Source organism: Bos javanicus, chromosome 15 (assembly GCF_032452875.1).
Source record: "Bos javanicus breed banteng chromosome 15, ARS-OSU_banteng_1.0, whole genome shotgun sequence".
NCBI classification, from domain to species: Eukaryota; Metazoa; Chordata; class Mammalia; order Artiodactyla; family Bovidae; genus Bos; species Bos javanicus.
This window is the reverse complement of record NC_083882.1, coordinates 49612203-49627310: the sequence shown is the minus strand read 5'-3', so window position 1 is coordinate 49627310 and position 15108 is coordinate 49612203. Positions and strand designations below refer to the sequence as shown.

Sequence of the window (15108 nt, the reverse complement as noted above, 5' to 3'; positions counted from 1 at the left end):
CACCTGAAATAAAAATATATTTGTTTATGTAGTGATCTATATTATATATCTATTGAAGACTAGATATCTTTCAGAGGAATGTGAAGGTACAGTTTTAGAAAAGATCACTCAAATCCAAAGTTTCTTGCCACCTTTTTACATTTCTAGTAAAACTGCATTAGATTTGCCTATATTTCCAACAGCTGAAATAACTAAGATTTTGTATTTAAAATGAATAAAATACATTACTGAATACACATACAAAATAAGTATAGTGGACCTTTAGGAGATAAGAAATACAGTAGCAACTGAATAGAGAGGTAAGAGGTCTCATTCTTAATGGTCTAAGGATATAAGAACATGGGGAAATGTAAATTTAATAGTCTTCTCTTTTGAGTTTAAACCTTTCAGAGTTGTCATTAGCATGAGATTTAACTAATTTAAGCTCACTGATTTTTCATTTAAAATAGATAGTCTGAAACACTTGAGCCATTTTTTCTGAGCTCAGGCATAACAATTCAATAGAAAATGAAGGCATGGAAGGATATGCTCCTTGCTGCTGCTGCTGCTAAGTCACTTCAGTCATGTCCAACTCTGTGCGACCCCATGGACTGCAGCCTACCAGGCTCCTCCATCCATGGGATTTTCAGGGCAACAGTACTGGAGTGGGGTGCCATTGCCTTCTCCCATGCTCCTTAAAAGATGTCAAATATAGAACTACACACAGGAAACAGAAAGCTCACCTCAGGATTTCAGAAATGTTTAAGAAGAGAAATTTACAACAAGTGAAAAAATGTAAGCATTACTCAATTCACTGACAAATGATTTTTTTGAAAACTTTGGACCTTACCCATTATATCAAATTTGCTAACCTGATCAAAGAGTCAGACACGACTGAGCGACTAAACTGAACTGAACCTGATCAAAATCATTTCCTGTTAAGCACTGCATATTTTAAATCAAGAAATTATCAAACTGAACATTAGAGAAATGTTTGTAAGTTTGTGGAAATAGGGTTAGGTTTTTTTCATTCCTTCATAGACTCTCCAATAAAATTGCTTCATGTAAGTAAACTCATAATCAGTTAACCCTACACTGAATGTCAACAAATGGGGCAGTAATGCAGGAAGCAGCTGTGGTTCCTGCTGCCAAACCACAAATGGAAGACTCAAGAGGTCATTTTAATGCTATGCTGCTGCTGCTAAGTTGCTTCAGTCGTGTAGGACTCTGTGCGACCCCATAGACGGCAGCCCACCAGGCTCCCCCGTCCCTGGGATTCTCTAGGCAAGAACACTGGAGTGGGTTGCCATTTCCTTCTCCAATGCATGAAAGTGAAAAGTGAAAGTGAAGTCGCTCAGTCGTGTCTGACTCTTAGGGACCCCATAAACTGCAGCCCACAAGGCTCCTCCGTCCATGGGATTTTCCAGGCAAGAGTACTGAAGTGCGGTGCCATTGCCTTCTTCGTTTAATGCTATAGCTTGTATCAGTCGACATAGATTTATGATAGACTAGTCATTAAATGGTAACCCACTCCAGTGTTCTTGCCTGGAGAATCCCAGGGACGGGGAAGCCTGGTGGGCTGCAGTCTACGGGGTCGCACAGAGTCGGACACACTGAAGCGACTGCAGCAGCAGCAGCAGTCATTAAAATGAACAATTGGATATCCATAGGTTTGCTCCCCAATAACTAATCATATATCAATCCATGCATACCTAACTCTAACAATAGTCGTTGTTCCTTCTAAAACATATTCAGAATGATAATGGAAATCCACAGTATTTAACTTTCTGAAGAAGTAGGAGCAATATTTGAGCATGATCTGATAATTACAGATAGTGGATTGGCAGGTGGGAAGTACATGATTGAGTGCAGAGTTGAATGGATGAAGTGACTACTGTTGAAAAAGCTGACAATGAAACATTACAGAGGTAAACTTGGGAACAGTGAGACTTACTTGTTAATTGTTGAGTGCCCATTCTGCTTTTACCAGATATCTGAAAAGTATTGTCAGTTCTTCATATTGACATCTCTCAACATTTATAACACAGACTCTGCTTATTCCTGTGTATTATGTGTTCTCAGTCCCTCTTCATTCTATCTGGACTCCCTGTAACAGCACACAGTCAATGTCAGGAACGCGAATCCATTTGGTGGTGGAGCCATCTGCGATGAGTAGATATCTCTGGGACAGCCTTTCCTGTTTTTTCTCTTGTCTCTGTAATAGACATATTCCATCTTTTGTAAGTTTGTCTGATCATGTTTTTGTATTCATTCTCTAATAAAACAAAAGGCAATATCTGTATTACTTGGAGGCATAGCATCAATTTATTCAGCTTGAATTGAAGAAGAAAGCTGCTAAACATTAGTTTAACATTCTCTAATAAATGTGTGGAGAAAGAGGATTTATAAACATAAAATGAGGGGTTTATTAGCCATCAGTTAAACCACAAGGGACCCACCAAAGTTTAGTTATGTCCTCTTGGGTTCATCCATACTTAATATCCCTGAAATTATTACTACAACTTACAGATATCTCCTTGCTCTTTTTTTTTCTTTTGCATAACATTCTAAATAAGAGATATTTATATATACCAGTGTTCATTTAATAAGCCAAGTTCTTTTTCTGCCTTCCTCATTTCTCAAAGGAAAAAGCAAACATAAAGTCTACTACTATTATAGACATGTTTCTTTGCTAATGAATTCTACTTAAGTAAATAACCTGGAATACTCCCTTTCAATCAGACAATTTGGGAATAAAAATCTGTATTCATAATGTTCTTTTATTATGCACTTATTTCCTGCAGTCTCACTCCTTTGATTTGTATTTTATCGAGACTATTTTTGTACATTCAGGAACATTTTTTTTGGTGAATTTCTCAGAGTGACCAATTGTGGTGGACATTTCTAAATCCTACCAGTTGGAGTTCTGAGTAACTGGTTGCACACATGACTATATTTTTTCCACCCCTCCATTTATAACTTCCCTTCTGTTGCTCATCTCTTCCTTCAAAAGAAGTTGTTATGTGTGTCAGATATATGAAGGAATCATTTCATATTCTGTTAATGAAGAAAAGTATTTCTTCAAATTTTTGGAAATGCAGAGAGATGAATTAGTATAACTTTTATCATGTGTGCAAGTAATACATTCTTAGAAAGTCTTATGCATATGATACCTTTCTCTTTGATGTATTTTACCCAGTTTCTAGACTTTATTATATGTAACTAACAGGGAGGCCTGGTGTGCTGTGATTCATGGGGTCTCAAAGAGTCGGACATGAATGAGCGACTGAACTGAACTGAACTGAACTGAACTTTTAGACATACTTGATGTAATTTGGATATGTTGGCAAATTTAGGACGAATCTTTTCTGTGAGCTGGAGGAAAGTACTGACAGTGGATTTCAGGGTGAATGAGAGGTAGTGATGAAAAGTGAAAGATCTAAATTCTCTTTCCAGAAATTCTTCTGTGAAGGAGAATGAAAACATTATACTGACTCATGTTGAATGGAACTGATTCAGAGATTTTACTGACAACTATACTTCTCTTCAGCCTATTTTTTATTTCCTAATTTACCATGTTTTGTCCCATCTATTCTCTCCTAATAATGGTGTTTAAATTTTGGTGACTCTAAAAGTTCTTTCCTGGATCCTGACGTTCAAGCTATACAAATACAACAGTTATTTTATCTACTCAAAAGAATTCCGTTATCTCCAATATGTCATCTACTAGAATAATATTGCACACAATTTTTTTTCATTTTCTTCACTCTGTTCCCATTAGAGAAGGCTAGCATATCTTATCCAAATTTCAGTTCATGCTGAATATTCTTTGAAAAACTGTCCCCAGTTAATTTTACTCCCAGAAGGATAACAAGTGTTTTTCTTTATTTTAACATTTGGAAATACATTCATGCCTGTCAATCCTTATGTTTGTTGGCTTTCACTTTCTTTCTTTCTTTCTTTTCTATTTTCTTGTTTACTTTTTAAAAGTAATTCAATATTCTTTAATATAGGGTGCCATAAATTTTAACTTTTTAACCAAAATTGTGGGTATGTATTCATTATGAAGCATCCATCAATCTTGCAAACTAGGCCCTCAGCAGAGTGAGACTTAAGACCTATTTTCTGTTAATTTCTTATTTTAAAAAAGCTAGTCATTGAGTGACTTGTATCTCCAAAATCTGCTGAAGTGCCAAAATCCATACATTATGAAGTCATTATTAATCCCTATATTAAAAAATCAATTGAGTCTCAAAAACAATGCTGAGATAATTCAATGGAAAATAGTCTTTTATACAAATAATGTTTAAACAACAGGGTAGTCATTTTAAAAAATTAGTTTTCTTCTTAACAAATAATAATAACTTGAAATTGATTATAAACCTAAATGTAAGATCTAAAATTATACAAGTGCCAGGAGAAAACAGCATTTTTGTGATCACGTTATGCAAAGATTTCTTAGAAAGGACCAAAAAACATAAAACAAAAGTATCAACTGATCAATATCAGACTTCATGAAAATCAAAAATATTGGTTAACATGCTATGAAAAGTGAAAGTGAAGTCACTCAGTCATGTCCAACTCTTTGCAACATTATGGACTGTAGCCTACCACGCTTCTCTGTCCATGGGATTTTCCAGGTAAGAGTACTGGAGTGGGTTGACATGCCCTTCTCCAGGGGATCTTCCCAAACCAGGGATCAAGCCTAGGTCTCCTGCATTGCAGGCAGACGCTTTACCCTCTGAGCCACCAGGGAAGCCCTAGCATGCTATAGAAAGAGTAAAATAAAACCAGAGACTGGGAGGCAATATTTGCAAAATACGTGAATGTGAATGTATTTGTCACTCCATCGTGTCTGACTCTTTGTGACCCCATGAACTGTAGCCCATCAGGGTCCTCTGTCCATGGAATCCTCCAGGCAAGAATACTGGAGTAGGTTGCCATTTCCTTCTCCAGGGGATCTTCCCAACCCAGGGATTGAACCTGCATTTCCTGCATTACAGGCAGATTCTTTACCATATGAACTATCAGGGAAGCAACATACATAGTCTTTTTTTTTTAATCCAGGATATGCTCAAACATTCACAACAATTAAAAAAGATAAATTCATTAAAAATGGCTTTATTTAATAACTCTTCAAATTTTTGCTCCTCACGAGATGGTATTGTAATACAGAAGAGAGCATAGTGTAAAGTTACAATTATTATCACAATTGAAGAAGCTAGAGATAGAAAACTGACTAAAATACACATAAACCCAAAATATGAGAAAAATATATTAGAAATAATAATCACCAGGTGAAAAGTGAAAGTGTTAGTCACTCAGTCATATCTGACTCTGCAATTCCTTGGACTATAGCCCACCAGGCTCCTCTGTCCATGGAATTCTCCAGGAAAGAATACTGGAGTATGTTGCCATTTCCTCCTCCAGGGTATCTTCCAGACACAGGGCTCAAACCCAGGTCTCCCACATTGCAGGTATATTCTTTACTGTCTGAGCCAAGTAAACAGTATCTATGACATCTGAAAATAGGGGAGGAAATGCTGTGTAGGTTGTGTAGAAATGTGATTCAATTATACAGATACTTCTCTCTGTAGACAACTACTGTTGGATATAGGTTTTTAGTTATTATTCTTAATTTCCTTTATTACATTTTCATTATATAATACCTTTGAAAAAAGATATGTGAACATATTCCTGATGTAGTACTTGGCAAACATGTTCAAACTGAATAGGACCCTCTGGTACAAATCCTTCCCAATCCCCTATTTATTTTTGCTTGATAAAAAGCATCATAGAATTTCCCTGAGTTCCAAGCAGATTCAAGCAGATACTAACTAGGGAAGCAGGAGAATGCAGAAATAAATGAAAATCAGTCTAGGAAAACAACAGAAAGGGAAAGACTAGAGATCTTTCCAAGAAAACTGGAGATACCAAGGGAATATTTCAAGCAAAAATTGGTACAATAAGGGATAGAAATGTCAAGGATGAAACAGAAGCAGAGGAGATTAGAAGTGCAAGAATGCACAAAAGAACTATACAAAAAAGATCTTAATGACCCAGAAAACCACCATGATGTGGTCACTCACCTAGAGCCAGACATACTGGAGTGTGAAGTCAAGTGGTCCTTAGGAAGCATTACTGTGAACAAAGCTAGTGGAGGTGATGGAATTCCAGCTGAGCTATCTCAAAGCCTAAAAGATGATGCAGTTAAACTGTTGCACTCAATATGTCAGGAAAGTTGTAAAGCTCATCAGTGGCCACAAGACTGGAAAAGATCAGTTTTCATTCCAATCCCAAAAAAGGGCAATGCCAAAGAATGTTCAAACTATAGTCCAATTGCACTTATTTCAAATGCTAGCAAGGTGACGCTCAAAATCCTTCAATCTAGGCTTTAACATTACATGAGCTGAGAACTTCCAGACATACAAGTTGGATTTAGAAAAGGCAGAGGAACCAAAGATCAAGTTGCCAACATCCATTGGATCATAGAAAAAGAAAAGGAATTCCAGAAAAAATATCTTCTTCTTCTTCACTGACTGCACTAGAGCATTTGACTGTGTGGATCACAACCAACTGTGAAAAATTCTTTAAGAGATGGGAATACCAAGCCACCTTACCTGCCTCCTGAGAAACCTATATACATTTCAATAAGAAACAGTTAGAATCGGACATGCAACAATAAACTGGTTCCAAATTGAGAAAGGAGTACATCAAGTCTGTGTATTGTCACCCTGCTTATTTGACTTCTATGCACAGTACATTATGTGAAATACCAGGCTGGACGAATCACAAGCTGGAATCAAGATTGCAGGGAGAAATATCAACAACCTCAGATATGCAAATGATACCACTTTAATAGCAGAAAGCAAAGAGGAACTAAGGAACCTTTTGATGAGGGTAAAAGAGGAGAGTGAAAAAGCTGGCTTAGAACTCAACATTAAAAAAAAAAAAAAAAAAACTAAGCTTATGAGATCCAATCCCACCACTTCATTGCAAATAGAGGTAGAAAAAGTGACAGATTTTATTTTCTTGGGCTCCAAAATCACTGCAGATGGTGACTGCAGTCACAAAATCTCCTTGAAAGAAAAGCTATAACAAACGTAGACAATGTATTAAAAAGTAGAGACAACACTTTGCTAACCAAGGTCCATATAGTCAAAGCTATTGCTTTTCCAGTAGTCATGTACAGATGTGATGTTAGAGTTGGAACATAAAGAAGGCTGAGCACCAAGGAATTGATGATTTCAAACTGTGGTGCTGGCAAAGACTTTTGAGAATCCCTTGGACAGCAAAAAGATCAAACCAGTCAATCCTAAAGGAAATCAACCTTGAATAGTCACTGGAAGGACTGATGCCGAAGCTCCAATACTTTGGCCACCTGATGCAAAGTGTCAACCCACTGGAAAAGACTCTGGTGTTGGGAAAGGTTGAGGGTAGGAGGAGAAGGGGGTGACAGAGGATGAGATGGTTGGGTGACATCACTGGCTTAAAGGACATGAGTTTGAGCAGACTCCATGATATAGTGAAGGACAGGGAAGCCTAGCATGCTGCCATCTGTGGGGTTGCAAAGAGTCAGACACAACTTAGTGACTGAACAACTAGTCGAGGAAAAATAGTGCAGTTATAAGGAAGAGCTGTAGTTCCTCTTCAGTGTGTGTGTATAACAACCTGATACAAGAACTAAAGACCCCATCCAGCTGGAGGATGGTAATTTCTTACTGGCCACAGGCACATGGATCCCAGACTGATCAGAACCAGAGGGCTGATAGCTGAAGTTCCCTGGCCTCTATCTAGTTACTTGACCGCCCAACCAATCAGAAGAAAGTCACACATCCTGTAGCCTTCCAGCCAAATTTGCCTTTGAAAACTCTTCCCTAAAACTCCATGGGGAATTTAGGTCTTTTAGGCGTGAAGGTGCTCATACTCCTTGCTTTTTTCTTGCAATAAAACTTTTCCTACTTCACACTCCAGCTTTTCAGTTGTTTTCCTCACTGTGCTTTGGGCAGAGGAATTTGCATTTGTCAAGAAAGTTTTGGGACTTCCCTGGCAGTCCAGCAATTAAGAATTTGCCTTGTAATACAGGGGATGCAAGTTCGATCCCTGGTTGGGAAACTATGATCAGGTTGCACGGTGCAGTCCAAAATAAAGTTATTAATAGTTTCACATAGGATATAAGTGCTTTATATTCAGAGTTAAAATCCCTCTTAATGTACTTTAACTTCTTTAAAAATATTTATTAAAATCTTCTGTTTTGAAAATTGTGATATAGCTTGGGATAAGGCAATGGTTGTAAACATATACCCAAGAATATATTCTATGCATAAATATCATCTGTGTAGAATTTTTTGAACTTAAAAGAACAGAGTTTCTAATGCTCATGTGTTATATTAATAAAGGGTTCTCTCACAAAATTTTATCTCATTCAGATAAAATATTTTGCACATTTTCCATAAATTGTTAAATAATTATAAATTAATGATGCATCTAATGTAACTATGAGTAAAATAACCAAAGAAAACTGTTAAAGGGCAGGGTGCCAATAGGTTAATAATATTTTACTTTCAGTTTCAAGATTATTAATATTTTCCTTTTTTGCATTAATTTTGCATGATGAGAAAATTAAAGTCAAAATATATATGTATCTTATATTAAACTATATATTAAAAATGTTTAAGACTACAGAAGTTCCTGTGATCAAGAGACTGACTCTAGAAAAAGCCTATGATCTCCATCTCTCAGAAAAACAGTTTCCTTCAACATCAGTCTCTGTAGATACGAAGTATATCTTCAGTTCCCCACTGATTTTATTTCCCTTTGTCTTAGCAAGTCTTACTTTTTATGAAACTTAGTACACAACAAAGCCCTGCCTCCCTACTTTATTCAAACACACTCCTGCTTGTATCAGTGACATGCATCTGGAAATCTTTGGAATGGCCGTGGATGATCAAGAGCAAATAAGTAGAATAAATAATAAAAGACAGTTATTTGTTTTGTTTCCAATTTAATTGTCTTAAAAAACATGGGACAAAGCAGGCAAATTTGCTCAATGAACATTTCCCCTCTGATATTACCTTTTGCTGTTACAAATGTAGAATGAGAGGAATCTCATGTCTGGTGCTGTGAGAAATGCAATTGCACTTTTGGATGAGGAGAATATTGTCACCTCTTGCTGGACTAGATACATCAGGGTCCCCTGGGTATTGAGTAAGAAGGGAGTTCCAAGAAATGCTGGCTGCCCTTCTGGCCCTGAACCTCCTTCTTTGACCCAAGGATTAAAATAATAATCATAATACTCTCTGGATTTACAAGAGGCTAATGAACTTTGGTCAGCATGGAAAATGATATTACAAAACACAAATCTTCCATAACTAGGACCAGTGAAAAAAATGACTTTCTTTGCTGGCCCTTTCCCATACTACTTGTGGTTACTGAGTAAGTGAATAGTTAAGAATGTGTACTAGGTTAAGTAGAGATGAGATTGTATATCTTGAAGTACAAACCCAAGTACAGACAGTGGATGAAGTCATAAAAGTAAATAGTATGGATATTATTTTGATAGAGTTGATTTTGAGGTCCTAGGAACTACAATTTTAGAACAGTAATAATAAATTTGAGAGTCTGCTTTGGAAGAATGAGAGGTAAAGAGTAGTGAGCACCATGCTATTAAAGAGGCTGAATAGACATATATATATTTTAGCTGAAGGAGACAGAATCTTAAGTGCCTTGAATCTTTGTGCTCTTACATCGTAAGATATGTAACTTAAAAAGAAGGACAGTTTTTACGGGGAACAGATTAGCTCAATATAAGGGGTATTCTTGTGAGAGGAATACAGTAATTACACAGAGAGTCCTGCACAGGCATCAACACACATTTAGTCAGCTGTCAGGAAGTTATACTGAATAATTATGTTTGACAAAGGTGATATGGTAATCTATTATACAAGACATTCCAAATTTAAATTTTATGAATAGAATATGGATTGTTTGAGGCCAGTAAAGCACTAAGAATATTATTTGGAGGTGATGATTTGATTTTGCGAGAAATGTCTAGGAATGCTTAGGACGATGACATTTTAAAAATGTTTCAGTTCAGTTCAGTCGCGCAGTCGTGTCCAACTCCTTAGAACCGCATGAATCACAGCACGCCAGGCCTCCCTGTCCATCACCAACTCCCGGAGTTCACTCAAACTCACGTCCATCGAGTCGGTGATGCCATCCAGCCATCTCATCCTCTGTTGTCCCCTTTTCCTTCTGACCCCAATCCCTCTCAGCATCAGAGTCTTTTCCAGTGAGTCAACGCTTCGCATGAGGTGGCCAAAGTACTAGAGTTTCACCTTTAGCATCATTCCTTCTAAAGAACACCCAGGGCTGATATCCTTCAGAATGGACTGGCTGGATCTCCTTGCAGTCCAGGGACTCTCAAGAGTCTTCTCCAACACCACGGTTCAAAAGCATCAATTTTTCAGCACTCAGCTTTCTTCATAGTCCAACTCTCACATCCATAAATGACTACTGGAAAAACCATAGCCTTGACACCTAGACGGACCTTTGCTGGCGAGTTAATGTCTCTGCTTTTGAATAGGCTATCTAGGTTGATCATAACTTTCCTTCCAAGGAGTAAGCGTCTTTTAATTCCATGGGTGCAATCACCATCTGCAGTGATTTTGGAGCCCAAAAAAATAAAGTCTGACACTGTTTCCACTGTTTCCCCATCTATTTGCCATGAAGTGATGGGGCCAGTTGCCATGATCTTCGTTTTCTGAATGTTGAGCTTTAAGCCAACTTTTTCATTCTCCTCTTTCACTTTCATCAAGAGGCTTTTTAGTTCATGTTCACTTTCTGCCATAAGGGTGGTGTCATCTGCATATCTGAGGTTATTGGTATTTCTCGCAGAAATCTTGATTCCAGCTTGTGCTTCTTCCAGCCCAGCGTTTCTCATGATGTACTCTGCCTATAAGTTAAATAAGCTGGGTGACAATATGCAGCCTTGACATATTCCTTTTCCTATATGTAACCAGTCTGTTGTTCCATGTCCAGTTCTAACTGTTGCTTCCTGACCTGCAAATAGGTTTCTCAAGAGAAAGGTCAAGTGGTCTGGTATTCCCATCTGTTGAAGAATATTCCACAGTTTATTGTGATCCATACAGTCAAAGGCTTTGGCATAGTCAATAAAGTAGAAGTTGATGTTTTTTCTGGAATTCTCTTGCTTTTTCAATGATCCAGTGGATGTTGGCAATTTGATCTCTGGTTCCTCTGCCTTTTCTAAAACCAGCTTGAACATCTGGAAGTTCACTGTTCATGTATTGCTGAAGCCTGGCTTGGAGAATTTTGAGCATTACTTTACTAACATGTGAGATGAGTGCAATTGTGCGGTAGTTTGTGCATTTTTTGTCATTGCCGTTCTTTGGGATTAGAATGAAAACTGACCTTTTCCAGTCCTGTGGCCACTGCTTAGTTTTCCAAATTTGCTGGCTTAATGAGTGCAGCACTTTCACAGCATCATCTTTCAGGATTTGAAATAGCTCAACTCGAATTCTATCACCTCCACTAGCTTTGTTCATAGTGATGCTTTCTAAGGCCCACTTGACTTCACATTCCAGGATATCTGGCTCTAGGTGAGTGATCACACCATCGTGATTATCTTGGTTGTGAATATCTTTTTTGTACAGTTCTTCTGTGTATTCTTGCCACCTCTTCTTAATATCTTCTGCTTCTGTTAGGTCCATACCATATCTGTCCTTTTAGATCAGCTTAATTTAGACATAGACAACAAATCACTTCTGCAAACTTTCTGCTCTAATTAAAAAAAAAATATATATATATATATATATATTCATTCATATATACTCATGTAATCCCTATACCGTATTCATTGGAAGGACTGATGCTAGGCTGGAACTCCAGTACTTTGGCCACTTCATGTGAAGAGTTGACTTATTGGAAAATACCCTGATACTGGGAGAGATTGGGGTCAGGAGAAGAAGGGGACAACACAGAATGAGATGGCTGGATGGCATCACTGACTCGATGCACATGAGTTTGGGTGAACTCCAGGAGTTGGTGATGGACAGGGAGGCCTGGTGTGCTGCGATTCATGCAGTTACAAAGAGTCGGACATGACTGGGCAACTTAATTGAACTGAATCCCTACAGCTGAACTTTATAGTTTATTGCTGGTGCTCATTTACTGGAAAGTGTCAAGAGCTCCCAGCAAATGGCTTTGTATTATAGTGAGATTTTGATTTCTTCTCTGCTTCCTGAAGTGCAAGACATTTCCTCCTGAATGGGCCTGTGTGTTTGTCAGTTATTTTCCAGGTACCATTAGACAATTCTCAAAGAGGTCCACTCCTTCATGTTTATCATATTTCAGAAGATTAAAAAAATTAGACATTTTTACTTCCCTTTCGGCAGTAAGTAGCCTTGATGTCTAAGTTCTGTCTCTCTGATCTCTGCCTCCACATGGAGATCTAAGGCTTCCAATGTCATTCACTCAAACTTTGCTCTAACCTGCATCTTCTTATTGCTCTCCTGGTGAAAAGTCCAGGGTCTCTCATCTCCACCATGAACCCTCTAACCCTCTTAATTTTCTTAAATAAAAATTTTCAAACTGTCTTTATACTTTAATCTGTGGAAAAGAGACAGAGTGATGAGCTGTAGGTCCTTGTCTAACTGAGGGATTTGTATGTTAGTCTTGTTTTCTGAATCAAAATTTTAGGCAGCTGCCATCATCTACCTGGATGTCTGAGTCCTACAGCAAATTTCATGTTAGAAAATTCTTTTCTGAACAGGAATTTCAAAGTCAAGAGAGATCATTTTGTGAGTGGAGTCTTAGAAGTCTTAGAAAGGGGACTTCATTCAATTTTGATCAAAACAGTACCAGTATGTTCTTTATGTACCAGCCTAAAGTAGAAGGACAGTCAAGGGTTTACAGAAATTTGGAAAGAGAGAAAAGTGCAGCCCAAGGATTTTGGTGCCTCTGTGTCTAAAGTATTGTTCCACTGTGTGTTTTTATTCTTCTTTTTTGTTTTCTTCAGTCAATGAACAGTTTAGAAGAAGTAAGAGAAGATGGATTGGGGGAGGAAGGAGAATGCCACAGAGCATCCTGATACCATTGACCCCATCAAAGGCATGGAGTCCAAACACTCAGTATTTATGCTGTGGATGTCACTGAATGTGGAAAGATAATTGTGCTAAACTGAATACTTGTTAAACTTTCCATAGGTCTCACTATTGCTATTTAAACAGCTATTGCAAAAAAAAAAAAAAAGATAAACTGATGAAGTTGATTCTCCTATTTCTGTCATTCAGTACTTGAGGGAAAAGCTGAGAATAACATATGTATAGAAGAGTAGAGAGGATCACAGTTTGGCCAATATCATCCCCTTGCTAAGAGGCACCTGAGCTTCCATGTTTATTACAAATAGCACTGTGTTTATGCCCTCTGTGCTGATATTTATTGGGATTCTTGGCCTAGAAACTGTACAGTGTTGGATTGGGATTCCATTCTGTGCAATGTACATCCTTGCTTTGATGGAAAATTCTCTACTTTTGATCATCATCAAATCTGAACCCAGTCTCCATAAGCCTAGGCATACCTTCCTGGCCACGTTGGGAGCCATGGACACTGCACTTAGCACCAGCATTGCCCCCAAGATGCTTAGAATTTTTTGGTTTCACTTGTCAGTGGTCTAATTTGATGCTTACCTCTTCCTGATATGGCTCATCCACACATGTCAGGGTATTGAATTGGGAGTCCTGTTGGCCATGGCTCTGGGCCACTATGTAGCAATCTGTTATTCTCTGAGGCATGCTACCATATTCACTCAACAGCTAGTCACTGACATTGGAGTTGGAGTGATATTGCGGGCAGCCTTTCTCTTCATCCCATGCATATTGCCCCTGAAGTGCCATCTTACCTTTTACAGAACTCAGTTAATGTCCCATGCTTACTGTGAATATATGGCCCTTGCAGGGATTGCCACTGGAGATGTTGATAAGTTCTATGGTCTCCTTGAAGCTATTGTTGTTAGTGACTTTGACCTCATTTTGATCACCCTCTCCTATACACAAATATTTATCACTGTCTTACACCTGCCCCAGAAAGAGGCACGCCTTAAGGCATTTAATACATGTACTCCCCACATATGTATCTTCTTCCAGCTCCAGTTCCAGAACTGGAAGAACTGCTTTTTTCTCCTTTTGTACTCATAGGTTTACTACATATATCTCATCTTACACATGTATCACTTTGTCCATTCTTTAGCTGCTGGTTCCACATTTCCTCAACACTTTTGTCTATGGGGTGAAGACCAAGAACATTCAAGATAAGGTAGTAAAAAAAATGTTCTGTTTCAAAGTCAGGCTTGACATTTGATAGAACTAGTTGATCCTATGGATTTAATGTGTCATCTTGAGCATCTGTGATCTGCAAATCCAGTTAGTGGTTTGAGTATCATCTTACTTGATGAATACATTAATAAAATGTGAAATATAAGGGATGATATGGTGTTCACAGACTAAATAATAGTCTACAGATCATCAGAATAGTCAATAATAGTCATTAGAACTCATGACTCTCCTTATCACCAAGGCCATGTGCCAGGGTCCAGCCCAGCAGGATCCAGGGATACCCTCAGGGTGAACGGCATCGGCGAGAGAGAAAGTAAAGGAGAGAGAAAGAGGCCGATATTCCTTGGTTTACACAGAAAACCAATAAAGCCCCTGACATGGGACTTGCCCTGTTCATGAAGGCCTCAGGCACCCTCTCGATGGGGTGAAGACGCAGAGCGCCTTCTCGAGAGAGTCTTAGAAACCCGGACAGAAAGTGAACTCAGAGGGCCTCTGTGCTCAAGGGGATCAGCCTGAAAAAGGAGAGAGAAAGAGAGAGAGAGAGAAAGAGAAAGAAAGAAAGAATGACACAAGGAGACCAAGCTTAGGTGGAACAGGGTCTGCAGCTTTATTTTCAAAAAGAGCTTTTATACCTTGAGTTACACATTTCCAGAAGTGAAAGATGTAGAGTCATGCAGAGTCAGCTCAACCATACATCTGTTTAACCCTTATCAAAACCAGGATGTTTGCTGCATACCTTTCCACTTACAAGGTCTTGTTATTATCTTCTGGCTTGGAG

At 38.2% G+C, this 15108-nt stretch overlaps 1 pseudogene; it reads left to right on the top strand.

The window, feature by feature from the left end:
* Positions 1-13388: 13388 nt before the first annotated feature.
* Positions 13389-14355, top strand: LOC133261013 (olfactory receptor 52A1-like; annotated as a pseudogene).
* Positions 14356-15108: the final 753 nt, after the last annotated feature.